The sequence below is a fragment of the Amblyomma maculatum genome, chromosome 10 (assembly GCF_055883805.1).
Source record: "Amblyomma maculatum isolate TAMU_Amacu chromosome 10, ASM5588380v1, whole genome shotgun sequence".
In the NCBI taxonomy this organism is placed as follows: Eukaryota; Metazoa; Arthropoda; class Arachnida; order Ixodida; family Ixodidae; genus Amblyomma; species Amblyomma maculatum.
In genome coordinates, this window is record NC_139353.1 from 170950449 (window position 1) to 170965270 (window position 14822).

Sequence of the window (14822 nt, forward strand, 5' to 3'; positions counted from 1 at the left end):
GGCAGTTTTATGAATAGGAAATTTACTATTTCTAAAGCACTTCCAGCTACGGCTTTTAACAACGACTATGACCTAGCACACTGCCAGAACGCCGTCGTCGGCCGCCTTCGCGGGCAGCGTCGTTGCGGTAATCACGCGGCATTCGATGTGGCAAGCGTTATGAATTCCGTATGCTTTCTTGATGAGGCTAAGTTCGAGCATTTTTCGACGGGCCTCAATACGCCAAGCGAACGATCTGGCGAAAACGTACGGGAGTCAACGGGGCTGTAGTATGCTGCGCCGCAGGGCGATACTCGAAGGTTCTATAAAAGTGCCGTCGGACAGTACTCTAGATACTGACTATTTTACGTGTTGCTCTTGACACTTGCTTTACTGCGGAAAGTGTACGTTGTTGAAACTCGTACGCGTTTCACAGTCGAGCGCAGACGTGCGTATCTTCCGTACCCTTTCGTAAACAAACGCCGCCGACACAGCCGCTAATTCGTAATTGATAGTCCTAATCAAGAGGTTGGTTACAAGGTATGCAAGACATGACTGTCAATTTAAAGGCTGCTTTCGTTTACAGCGCCGTCATCTTCGCAACATATTGAAGGCACTCCAATATTTGCATATTAATCACAGTTACCATAATTTGGAAATGGCATCAGTTTTGGTCGTGTAGCAGCGCGTCGAAAAAATGACATTAACCTGAAAAAATGTCATTCGGTGCGATTGCTTGCTTTCTGCTTCGAACAGCTGCGATTCACGTCCCCCGTCCTTCTCGTGAAGCATCACTGGAAACTTATACAAACGTGTTCCTGGCAAGGTTTTATGTGTGTTCGAAAAACCAACTACGCAGCAATTCTTCCCGGACATTGCTAAAGTTTGACAGCGGCGTTATATCTGTTAAACCGGGACCAAAGACGAAAACACGACACGCGCGCATAGACGCTGACATGAACAGCGCCCGACCGAGCCCGCCTACGCTTTGCGGCTTTGGCGACAGGTGGCGCTGTCGGCGTTTTGCGCATCGCTGGCTAGTGTGCCGTGCGGAGGGCTCTCTCAATGGGAGGAGGTGTCCGCGCCGGCGATGCCTTCCAACTTTGGCCGCCAGGGGCGCTGCTCATCGTAAAGGTGCCGTCGACCCGTCGACGCCGCCGGCGCGCCCTTGATTTGCCGCAGCTGCGCTGGCCGAGCCATCAGTGGGTTCGAGTGCTTTGGACGCGTCTACGCTGTTCTTTTGTTTTAGTCGTTGTTTCTTGCATTCATATGAGATAATTAAATTTGCAACGACTAATGATGCTAAAAATAAGCATCAGGGCAGGGAAAAGACATGTTTCTTGTCGCTCTGTCGGAGTGGCTACCGCTCGAATCAGGACTAGGTTTCTATGTTCGGTGTGCCATCGGACCCTGCGCAGCTTGCGTAGTGGAAGCGGCTGATTAAAAGACAGGACCGCAAGTTGACTTCAACGTGTGTTGTCTGCGAAAAATATTTTGAGGAGAGCTACATCGAGAGAACGTTCAAAATGACAGTAAACGGCATCGTCAACGAGCTCGCTAGAGATAGACCACAAATTAAGCCCGAAACCGTGCCAACGCTATTCGACCATTATCCGAACCATCTTCTGCCTAAGAAGACATCGAAAAGAAAGTTGAGGAACCTCTGTGACCAACCGGCCGCTAAACGACAAAAACGCAGTGCCGTAATGCCAGTGGTGCAGACGACAGCCATGCACGCACCGTCAAGGATGTTTGACAATGCTTCCAAGGAGCTGGCAGCAGAAGAGCCGAGCGAGAACTCATGCCCGCAGCAGCAGACGTGCAGCTTTGAGCCTCGGGATCCGTTTGACTCAATTTACATACCTGCAACTTGGACCAAATTAACCGAAGCACCTGCTGGATCTGTAGCCTACGCGCGTTATCGAGCCTAAAAAAAAAAAAAAAAAAAAAAAAAAAAAAAAAAAAAAAACTTTGTCACTTTGTGCATAGAAAAAGTGATAACTTTTGGAAGCCTGAACGCAGTTCTGTGGACACTACAGTGTATATTCTCGGAAAAGAAAAAAACAAGCGTGTACAATACAACAATATCTAAAGCTGAAGATAGAGCTATATAGGTAGAGTGCACTGGAGGGTCTTTGTTCCGAATGTGGCCTGCAACCAGCTGATTCAGGAAGCACATATCATTCATGGGAATATATTTTGCAGAAAAAGTGTCGCTTGACCGTCAACTCTGAAGAGGTTTGCTGTGCTTAATGCAAATACCAGCGGAGGCTTAACACAAGATGCGCAGGAAGAAGGAAAAAGCATGCAACTAGCCAAAAAATGCTGCAACATTTCTCGCGCTCTGAGAAGAGCTAAGAGAAAACTGGCATGGAGCGCAGAACAAGTGGCTCTATTGAAAGCGCAAAATGAGGAGCTAATAAGTGAATCTGTGGTTAAAGCTTTTTTTTTTTTTTTTTTTTTTTTTAATCCCGCGCGTGACCTAGACAATTGTGACCGTACAACAACCGCTCGGCTGCTGACACCGCGAAGCCGAAACTGGTGAAGAAAGTAAAATTAATTATAAATTACTTAGCGGTGGTAAGCGAGAAACCATGTGGAGAATTATACAGGAATATCTAGCGCATCATTAGCAAGTGAAAAAAAAAAAAATACCACCAAAAATTGGTATCAGACTACTTTAAAATTATTGCGGTGTCATATGTGCGGCCTTTCTCCAAAACCTTTAGCGGTGCATTTCTATATTTTTACTTGTTTATTGTTGCTGCGCCTTTTTGCTCAAATTTTACTATATTGTAGACTTTGTAAAAAAAAAAAAGAATCAGTGATACAATCACCACTTTTGTTTCTTGCCTTTCCTTCTGTTACAAAAGAAAGCACACCGCATAATAATCATTTATGTATGAAGCAACAATTAAGTGACTTCCTAATAAAACAATTAAATGAATAAAGAGTAAGAACAAAAACTGAAGTCAGATTCAGACTGCTTGTGTTTATTGTCGCATGCGATCTTTGAAAACATGCGCGCGTGCAATATATGTTACGAAAAAGCAAGATCGCCCTTCTTTTCTGTAGCATATATGTGACGCTATAAAACGTCACTAACCTGATATATATCACCTTAGCAATAAGCATGACTGAATTGCAGAAACGTCGACGTAACCTATCCGAAAGCATAGCACTTGACTGCGGCATCGCGATATACCATGGACCATAAGAAAAGACCGAAGAGTAAATAAAATTCAAAGTTGGATTAATGAACAGTGTAAAATATTAAGGGTATTTTCTGATACCTGTGTCACACGGACAATAACAGTCGTCGTCGATCCGTTCCGGGTTAGATCGCGATTGAGAATATAGTTCCCATAATTCGGGACAACCACCTGGGCTGACTGAGCGCTCACTCAGAAGGAAGATGCATACGATACCTTACATCCGCAATCGCGATGCGTGGATCGCAATCGAGTGGCTCTAGATCAAATAAAATCGTCATCGGAATATTTCATAGCAATATATTGAATCCGGCCCGGACTCGATCGTTTAATGAAAGATTAACAAACTATATTGCAACCAACGAGTCAACTTTAGGTGGTTTTCTCAAATTTCTTCTCTCGCTGGATATCAGGAAGTCAATATGTGTTCTGCTTAAGACCTTATCCGGTTCAGCTGAATAAATAAAACAGATATATAGCAGACATGGACCAGACAGTATTTGTTAAACGCTCCGCACAGTACTAGGACGATATGAATGTCTTCCACCAAGACTGTTTTTAGACACAAAGTGCGCTTAAACCGTCAAGAGACAGGTTTCGCAGTGAAAAGCGCAGCGCGCTATCCGGACCTATATGGCGCCTATGCTGCCGAGGCCGTGAACGCGGAGCGAGTATAGGGGGTATTCACATGACGTCACAGCTGACGTCAGTATGCAGCCGACGCCATCTTTGCGTCCTGTTTTGACTAGTACTAGTACGGGGCGGCGGTTAGGTTCGTGCGCGTCCGTTTGCTCTGTCACTCTGCCTCATGCCAGCACCATTGTTATGAAAACTCAATCGGTATCATGAGTGACAGTTCGATTTATCTGCAAAGTGGGCGCGATGCGGAAAGAGACCTGTACGAAACAAAACTTTGGTACCAACCCGTGTGCAGTCGATATGCGTAACAGCACGGTAAGCGTCGGCCTGTGCCCACGCATAAATATGTGCGACATTCATGAATTCCTTGTCCTACAGACGAGCTTCATCGCAAAAAACCAACCGCAAGCCTACTGACCACTCGAAGAACGCAACTACGTTACAAGCGGCTGGGTTAAGAGCCGCGGTTGAAGCAGACGAACTCGCTCTTTGTGCAATTACGTGCGTGCCGTCCAACGTTTATACCAACTAAACCGCTGAGTTTTTGTAGCTGATATTCTGCACATAAATGGCGTTTAGTAGCCAGTATCTTTTATACAAAACTTGTTTGGTGTACTTGCCTCAATCGATCAGAAGAAGTCGGATGTTTGCATCGTCTATGGCGGTAAGGAAGCAAAAGAAACCGCTGCCACACGCCACAGCGATGACACCGGTAGCGCCACCTCGTTGCCTTGCGGGCTCGAAATAACTTTTTGCAACAAAACTCTTGAAATAAAGCGCAGTTTTGGCCAAGCTAAACTTGATTTGTTATTAGAGATAAATTTGCTTATAAAGTTCTTCAAACCTTCTGCAAAACAACTCTGCCCGCCTACGTTCCTTCGCCGAATCTGCATGCGGTCTGCTTTGATTAGCAGCCGACACAGACGATGCGAACATCCGACTTCTGATCGAATGAGGCAAGTACGGCAACACAAAGTTTATCGAGTCCTCTTTGAAGGATTTTATTGCAACAAAACACGACGAGGAGGTGTTCGCGGCGCGCTGCATGCATTCGCATGACTGGAAGCGATACCGCGCTGATTTTTTACCGGGAATGTGTCTTCCGAGTGCGTGAAGGACAGTCGTGCACGGATAGTGACAAGAGCTGGCTGCTAAGGCACATCCGGAAGATTCCAGTCCAGCCCATTTTGACATACATTTCTCATATTCCATGATACTTGTGCGGTTGAGCCGTGCCAGCCATACGTGGCATCGCATCTCGGGGAAGTGTCTAGTTCGGGTGGAGTTGTTCGTGTGTACTTCCGGAACCTTAAAATGCCGAGGTCTTTCGCGCAGCTCTTCAGCTTCCGTTGTTTACACTGTGCACGAGTCTATTACAGTCTACGATAGCTCAATAAATAACATATAGCTGCCACTGCTTGTAGAACCGCACGACAGCACTTGATACGTACGTTCGCCCTGTTCGTTCCGTGGACACAAAAATGGCCGACTGCGCCTCAATTACCCACAATGCACAGCGCGCAGCGCGTCAGTGAATACCCCCTATATTCTAGGCACTAGAACCTACCTGCCGGTCGCCACCGCGCGATCTTGGTAAGCTGCGCATGCGCGAGATGAAAGAAGGTACGCGAGGAGGAACTGTTTGTATTCTGGCGGATGTGACGTAATAAATTGCCTATTTTTGTTTTTTGTTTGTGTGTACTCTCGGACACAGACGCTTTTTTTTTATCGCCGCCTCCAAGTGCTTTTTTTTTCTTTTCCTTTTCAATTTTGGCGCGCAGTGGCACAAGCAAGCGGGAGGCTTGTTTGCGCCGCGTTGTTTCAGATTGACCGGACTGGAATGTATTCTGCAAAATAGACTGGGTGGCACCCATCCTTGCAAGTTTCTCCAGACTTTCGTAAGTACAGCGAAAACGCAGCGCAAAACACTTATGGCGGCACTCCGTACTTTCCTCGCCAATTTAGGAGAGCTCATGGCGCCGCTCTCCTCACGTTACAGCTTGTCTGGAAAGTTTTTCTGCATCGATGCGGTGATCTTGCTGTGAGTCGGTGGCTTCGTAGAGGATCTGCGCAGCTCTTTTCCGTGCGCCAGGAAGCAGTCCCTTCAATATCCATGCTTCGATCGGTCACCGGCGGCTCATTTTCGAGTGCGCCTCCGTTTTGCTCCCGAATAGCCCTGTCTTAGCAAAAGCAACCATTTATATTTTTTGTTTCAGTGTATGCCGAAATAATCTTGCTGCACAGCGATTTTGGGATCTTGGCTACGTCGCAGCTTCTGCTCATGGGCTCTCCTGCACCATGAATGCCTTGTGCCTCATGAAAGGTGGGTACAAAATGTGTGCTGGCAAAAACAGGTTGCTCCACAAGAGCGCTACTATATGAAATAGAAGTTACCTTATTTATGAAGCTGGGGCACTGGGCATGCATTTCGGTCAGCACCGTCGCAGCCAAAGCAGTAGGAAAGGGGGAGGGGTGCCAGTATTATATATCTGCCGGATTGTTCTAACCACTAGAAAGGACTAACCCGGCCATACGACTACATTTGTATAACATTTTAGCTAACCGTGATGATGTTAATGTTGACATTTTTGCATCAACTCTAGGTGAATTCAAATTCTGTTTCTAGTTATGACTATATTGTCTTGTGTACCATACAAGGTAATTGCTGTTCATGGGCACGGTAAAATAAGTTTTTCAATATTCACCAGCAAATCTACTCAGTGACAGTGCTATTTCTGTGGCCATTATATAGATCCTTTTTGTATTCCTGACGAGCGGGTGAAATTGCTTCTTTCAGCTGTAGCGCATTACGAAAATAAATGCTGGTGCATATTTTCCAGTAGCTGTCAAATACAGTGAGAGGGCATTCAGGTGCTTAAGGTGGGACTAGGCTGAGCCAGTCTGTTCCACATGGAGTGCCCACGTAGGCCTGTCATGGTAGGAAATAGAATTGTATAATTGCTCGAAGAGCTTTCCAGTAGCATGTTTTGATGGGCTAGCTGGCACACCACTGCAGTGTGGTTTGGCTGTGCGAACAAGCCAAGGAAGAAAGGAACGCGCATGGAAATGCCAAGTTTGTTTTATCATTTCTTCATCTCCGTGCTTCTTCGGTTTACACTGCCAAATCATATTCACGCTTTCCTATATGTTATCTTGCAAGCAGCAAATGCACTGCTTTTACTGATAGAACATTAAATGTTTCCATATAAGTGCCATGTGACAACTACTAGCATTATACTTTCCTTCTGTGTTGCAGCGGGATCATTCATGTCTTACCTTTCCCAGGAGCCGGCATTTATTGCATTGTTCTGATTTCCAGGCCCTTCCCTGCCTGATGCGTGTGCTGAAACAGGAATCCCTTGGAGGCGATTTCCATCTTTTGTCCATCATCTTGATTTCGTCTCCACATAGGTAATAGCCACTGCGGTGGCACAGGATTGGGGTGCTCAATTGTTAAACCCAAGGACACAGAATGAAATCCTGGTTGCGGCAGTCCCTTTACAATGGAGGCAAAAAGCAATGCCGTGAACTGTGCGATGTTGGCACACATTTAAAGACAAGGTTGTAGAAATTTCTGGAGGCCTTCACTAAAGCATGTATTTATGTCCCATTAATATGGAAACAGTCTGTCCGGGCAATGGACAGGGAGAAAATCGAATGAGGTGATTGAGAGCATATTTACCACGGTAGCAGAGGTGGATCCAGGTTCCTACTCTGTTGGGGGGGGGGGCACAGCTAGTATTATTGCAACATATCTGTAGTGCTTCCTGGTATATATTTTTTTACATAGTGGCCATGCAGACCAGTTGGTGCAAACCTAACTTGCTGGACATGGACATGGGAAGCCAAGGACATGGGAACTCAATACAAAGAAGTACATGGGACAACACTGTTTGGTCTAAGACCCATTTCCAAAGCATTTCACCCCAAAAGAGCCAAGCATCAGGTCAGGGGAAATCCTGTACCAGTTGGAAAACTGTTCGGTACCAGGCGGAACCTGGAATCGAACCTGGTACCTTCTGAATGCACAGCAGATATTGTTCCTTATATTTCTTTTTCTTGTGTTCCCGTGTCTTTGGCTGGTCCAATATGTTAGATTTAAGTTTAGTACAATACCCCAAGAAAACAAAAATGACAAAATATTTTTGGTCAGTACATAATCTACTTGCCCACTGTTCTTTTAGTTTTCATATCATTGTTTGTCTATAAAATATATATCCATGAAATTTGTTGCCACTTAACTAAATTTGTGTAGAGCTAAACACAATATCACTGATCTAGTTTCTTGTGTGTGTGTGTGTGTGTGTGTGTGTTCAGTAAAGACTATCAGTGTTAAAGAAACATTGTTCTACATGCATATTTGACAAAGGCTAAGTTTTAGAAATAAAAAGCACAGCTATAAGGTTCCTGAAAATTTTCAGACAGCTCGTCCCAGTGTATATAATTTTTTTTTTAAGAACATTTTGAGTACGCTGAGCATTGATGTCTTCTTGCAGTGAAATTTTTTCTAGCTTGGTCAGTTCTTTCAAGACCAAACTTATTATCATTTAACCATATTCATCACGGATCTGGTGTGTGAATCCACCCTAAGCGACCCCCGCCGGGGTGGCGCAGTGGTTACGGCGCTCGACTACTGTTCCCAAGGACGCGGGATCGAATCCCGGCCTCGGCGGCAGCTTTTCGATGGAGGCGAAAAGCAAGGCGCCCGTGTGCTGTGCGTTGTCAGTGCACGTTAAAGAACCCCAGGTGGTCGAAATTTCCGGAGTCCTCCACTACGGCGTCTCTCATAGCCTGAGTTGCTTTGGGACGTTAAACCCCACAAACCAAACCACCCTAAGCGCTCGGTAAAAAAAAAAAAAAAAAAGACGATAATGTACTGCATACACCAGCGCACCTTTGACCACGGCCTTTCTGAATTCATGAATGATCATTAAGCTTTTTTTAGATCTTCCAAGGCCACGTTGAACACCATTTGAGCGAGAACCCGAGCAAAGGCTACTACCCCACCAAGACATGATGGCCTTGTGACAGAATCTGCCTCGCATTCAGGAGGTACCAGTTTCGATCTTGGTGCTGGTGGGTACAAGATTGCTCCTGACCTGATTCTCGGCTCTTCTGGGATAAGATGCTTGGGAAAGGTATTCTAGTTCACTCCAAGAAAAGGGTCATGAACCAAAATTCACAATTCGTTCCACCATTAGACAACCCTAAGTCTGCTTCGTGCAGCAGAAGCCCATATGCAGTTCCTTTTTCCTCCTTTCCTAAGCCATGAGCCCTGGTAAGCCAAGCACCAGGCTGGGCCATAGCTGGTACACATTTGAGAAAATTGGGAGTGGAAGTCGAACCCACCACATTGCTGTAATGTGGAATGATGCTGAGATAAGGAAATAGTGAGCCAGCCCAATTACTAACCATTCAAGAAAGACTACTGATTACTTACACTGTGGTTCATTAAAGGGATCTACTCAGGGGTGCAAGAGCTCAAATAAGATTTGTAGCGATTTTTGGAGCAGCAAAATCTTCGTTTTAGAGCAGCAAAATTCATATTTGGATCAGCTCACAAGAAAAAAAAAATTAATTCAAATTTTGGAGCTGTTAAACAGGGAAGAAATCTTACTTTCGGCACAAAAGAATGAAGAGGTGTGAATATCGGACTGTATGAATGTAATCCAAAGGAAATCTAGCAAGGGCCATTATCACCGATGCTGCGTGTATTTATTTTCGTAAATAAGCTTTTTGTACTGCTAGGCATGCTATCACACACACACACACAAAAATGAGTCATAAAATGGAAGAGGCTAAATAAAAAAAAAAGCTGGAGAATGTTTTTTTTTTTTTTTTCATTTAGCGTGGTTGACAACCTTAATCATGGGATCTTATGTTGCTTGCAAGGCTCAAAAAACAATGTTTTACTCTGCGAAATCCACAGCTTGTGTCATGCGAGGGCAACTCCTAAAGAGCTTAATTTGAAGCAGTGACTGCGATCAGCCTCTGTCCAGAAGCGAGCGCAGTGCAAAGACAAAATGTTGATTGAAAAGCAAATACAGAAACAAAGACAAAAAGAAACGCCGACCAAAAGGCAAAATGGCAAATGCCGAAAGCAAGTTTTAAGCAAAGAAAACTGACGAACGAGCGCATCTTCGGCTCGTGAATTATGCTTCTTGTGGACTGGCGGTGGTTTTGACAGGATATTTTGATTAAGGAGAGGTGGACGATTATTAGGTTATGTATTTCATGCACAAAGCATATTTTATAGTGCTTCAATGTTGCAGCATGCATAAATGTTAATTTTGGCAGTCTTGGGCTCCACTGCGGCATTATGGAATTCAATAGCTAGGCTGCTGTAAGTTTGTCGACCTTCCGATGCTCGAAATAAATTTCACATGTTCCACCTCCAGTTGTACTAGCACAAACACAGAAGCCATAACTGACGCACCTCCTACACTATCTGACGATGGGAAAGTGAGTCTATCGACAAGACAGCATAAAAATAACCTTGCTGTACATGAATGGCCCAACAGGATATCGAAAACTTCCATGAGCCGCATAAAAAACTAAGATACATTCAATAAAAACATGCAGCACTTAAAATACAGTGTTGAAGTATTGCTCCAAAATCACAAGTACCACCACGGCCCACCATGGAAGCAATAGCAGTGATGCCTTGTCACAACCAGCCCATTTGCGTTATGGGGTTCCTAGTGCACAGACAGTGACCGAACTTGAAAGCGGAGAAAGCACATGGACGCAGAGAAAAATATGAGTAGGCATTAGGATGCCATGATGCCATCTCAAAATAAAACTAAAAGGCTAGTGACGCATGCTACAGTATCTGTAGTTATATCACGGCCGCAGAAAGTTGTCCCTGAGTATGGCAAACTTTTGCGGATAGTCGGGCCATTTTGGCACAGTGTGGCACAAATTTCACGCTTAATGCACAGCTTGGCGCAGCTGTTGCACCCCTGTGTGCTGTCCGCTCATCATTGGATTTTCAGGCACCAAGCCGCTTCTGCTCTGTGAGGCCTGGGAGAGGTTGTTTTTGCCTTTTTAACTGCTTGAAGCACGACAGATTTTATTAACCCTATTCAGCATGCCAACTCTTTTCAGCCTTCCATTAATAGCCTGGTACACAGATTTAGGGTGTGTCTTTGGCAGGCGCACCTCCTGCATATCCTCCAAAACCTTTAGCATTCTCTCCACTGCTTTGAAGCTCTGTTCGATTGATAGCCTTCATCCTGCGAAGCTCCCTAGAAACCAAATACTGAGATTGTTGCACTAAGACTTGCACTATGTGTGGGAAAACAAGACTCCTTCGCGGCGCCACGGAGTTCTGTATGATCATCCTTTATAGAAGTGGTATCGCTGTCATACCTGCTTAAGTGCTTCCGCACTAATGGGAACCAACATGGCGGCCCACCAAGCCTGATTGCCGGTTTTAGCCAAAATAGGCAACCCTGGCATGAAATGTCACCACCCTAAGCCGGGCGCCGCGGCGCAACATGTAGGCCCCCTATGATGATGATGATGATTTATTGACTCTACCCTTCGTATCGGGCGGGCACCATGTTGGCGCCGCAGTCGTAAAAAAAAAATTCATAAACAATACAAAGTACCGTAGACACAACACCACACTTAACTCATACACACACACACAAAAAAAAATTTAAAAAAATTAAAATTACGGTTTGCGTATTGCTGTCCACCACTCCGTGAGTCTCCTTTTGGACGCCTGCACGAAGGGAGTTCTGTTCGCGTCACTCTCGCCACCACCCGGAGGACAGTCCGGCGGGTCAAAATCGAGCGCCTGCGCGAGTGTAGCGCCCTCTGGGAGCAATGTTTTGAGGCATGCGCACCGCAGCACTACGTGCTCCATCGTCTCGGATTCGGCACCGCACAGCCGACACAATGTGCATGTAATAGTCTCATCGTACCGGCTACGGTGGGCAAGCGTTTTAAGGGCTCCTGCTCTTGCTTCAAAGAGCAGAGCACTGCCGACGCTGTTGTCGTATCGATGCTCCTGAGCTATGTTCCGCTTGTGGTCCCGGTAGAGAGTCAGGGTGGCCTTGCCTTCCATGCTGGCGCACCACTGTAGGCGTTCGGCTTCCACCACTCGCTCCCGCACTTCGGCAGCCCACTTTCCAGCCGTTTCTGCCGCTACGGGGTCCTTGAAAAGTCCGAACTTTTTTTCGAGCTGGTAGATCCGGGCCGTCCACCTCGTTCTAATGCATGTGGCCGACAAATATTCGAACACTCGGCGTGCCCAGCGCTCCGGTGCCATAAAAAAATGAGGCGACCGCGGTATCCCAGCTTGCTCGTTGCCTCCCGGGCCTCGAAACTGGACCACCCCAGGTCTCCTTGTACTGCCTCGTTAGCAACCCTACAATGGCAGCCCAGTGCTACTCGCCCCACTTCACGCTGCCGCCGCTCCAGCCAGTTGCGCGTTGTCGCCGAAAAGCAGACCACTGCGTTCGCAAATGTGAGCCCGGGGACGTGGACGATCTTCCACAGGCCTCGCACCATGACGAATCTGTTGCAGCCCCATAGGCAACGTCGGCGGAGTATTGCTAGGGCGCGCGTAGCTGCCTTTCGCACCGATTCTTCCTGGAGGCTGCAGATTCTACCACTGGTCGAACAGAGTTTCACCCCGAGGTATTTGTACTCCGTAAGTACTGTCAGCCTCTCGTTACCAAGCCTCAGCTCTGCTTCCTCTTTGGCGTGCCCTGCAAAGCGGACGACGGCCGTCTTTTTTGCACTGAATTTAAGTCCCAGGGAGACAATTTCCGAATTACAAATGTTCAGCATGGCTTGCATTTCCGCTGGCGATTCTGCCATGATGACCAAGTCATCTGCGAAGGCCAGCCCAGGTAGACGGCGATTTTCGTCGATTCCACATGTGGTGAACCGCAATCGGAAGCCAAGGCATGACTATTAGTGCCCGCTCCATCCTGGACACATAGAGCAGGTATAGCAGTGGTGACATAGGGCAGCCTTGGCGGAGGCCCTTGGTGACGGAAAGCGGCGCAGACACTGCATCTCCGAAGTGGACGGTCACTATATTGTTTGCATATACCCGAGCGATCATGGATAGGAGCTCTCCTGGCACATCGAGACTGGCCAAACAGCTGAGCAGGGACGCGTGGGGAACATTGTCATATGCCTTCTCCACATCAAGGAAGCAGCACAACAGCGACCTCCCCTCTCTCTGCGCTATCTCTGCACACTGGGTTAAGATGAATATGTTGTCCAGTCGGCGCCCGGGGCGGAAGCCGTTCTGAAGCTCAGTGAGAACGCCCCTCGTCTCCGCCCATCCACTCAGCCAGTCCCTAACTACACGAGCGAAAAGGCGGTATATCACGCTGGTCACCGTGATGGGGCGGTAATCCTTGATGTTGCTTGGGTCCCCGCCCCGCTTCAGGACAAGCGTAACCCTACCATGCTTCCAGTCGTCCGGGATTGGTGCTTCTTGGATGATGTCCGTGAGGATGTTTGCCAGCTGTTCTTTTGCTTCATCCCCAAAGCATTTGACCACACGAGCTGGCAGACAGTCTGGACCGGTGGCCGTTGCCGCGCTGATGTGCTTCAGTGCACCTTCCACTGTCCGCTTAGAGACCGCCCACTGTAGAGCGGTTTGGCTCTGGGTACTTTGATTCCCAGCTTCGGTAACAGTACGCACAATGTCTATCGGGCGAGGATCGACAGCATCCGTAGACCCAAATACTGCGGTGAAGTGGCCTGTGAGGAACTCTCCAAGTTTGTCCACTGTCCGGCTAGTTGCTGGGTCTGTCAGCGGGGGAGGCCTATCCAGCGACTTAACATACTTCCAAAACTTCTCTGATGCACTCTTTTTATCTGACGACAGTGAATGCATCATACGCAGGTTGTGGTCCGCAAGCTTGGCCTGCACTAAAGTCTGTACCTCGTGCTTCAAACATAGATGCAGGTCCCAGGCTGCGGCGCATGTTTCACTGTCGGAATATTTCAGTGCCCTATCCCATGCCTATCCTCTGTGAATTCGGCGCCATCTATTAGCGTTGCGAGAAAGAGTCTGCTGTCCCACATTGCCTCCGAGATCATCGCCACGCTTGCGGGGGTGATTTCTGAGGCCATGCTTCCCGCCCTTCCTCGCAAACATCTCCTCGCCTTTGACTGTCTTTTGAGCCGCTTTTTCAAAATAGCGAGAATGAGTGGCGACTCACTGAGCGGCCACTCTTTTGGAGAGCCGCTGGTTCAGTGAGCCATCGGGAACCGTGAGCAGCGTTTCTTTTGGAGTGCTGTTAGGAACCGTTCTGCCAGAGTTCGGTATTCTGTTTGCTGCAACTTCAGCGCCATCTATTAGCAGTACGAGAAAGCAACTCCAGTGGGCAGGCACAGGTGGATTGGGCCGGCATATAAAGAAAAGAAAAAAGTGTGCTGTCTGCACAATCCTTCGCACGTCGTCGGTCGGCTGTTTCGGTGCCGTGTCGAGGCTCCGCGCTGGCGACCTGGCAGCCGCAATGTTTGTATGCTTCGAGTGGTCGCCGCTGTTTTTGTGCGTCTTTTGTTTTGCTTTCAGTAATTGCTATGCATAGTTTTCTCAAGCTGCATTACAACAGGGCGAATGTGGAATGCATAGCCCCTTCCGCACCCAGCCCAGCAGAAAAAAATATCTGGTTCAGTCACGAACAGCACCGACTGCAGCACGTCGTGTGCTCTAAACGGAACAGATGCTTTAAGAAAATTAAAACCACACTTCACAGCATGAATGAGAGCGATTCGGCTTGAAGTAGACACAAAATGAACGAATGAATTAAATACGGTTTGCGTATGTATGTGGCGGCAAAAACAGGAAGGTTGAACAAGTTTGGGTTAGGGGACCGGGCCAGAAACCTGTTGCCAGGAATAAAGGAAGCAATGGGAGAAGCCGGGGTGCTGAGAGCTGTGGCACTTAGAAAAACTGTTGTCGCAAAGTTGAACAACAGGGTTATAAGAATATACGAAAAACGAATCAGCTAG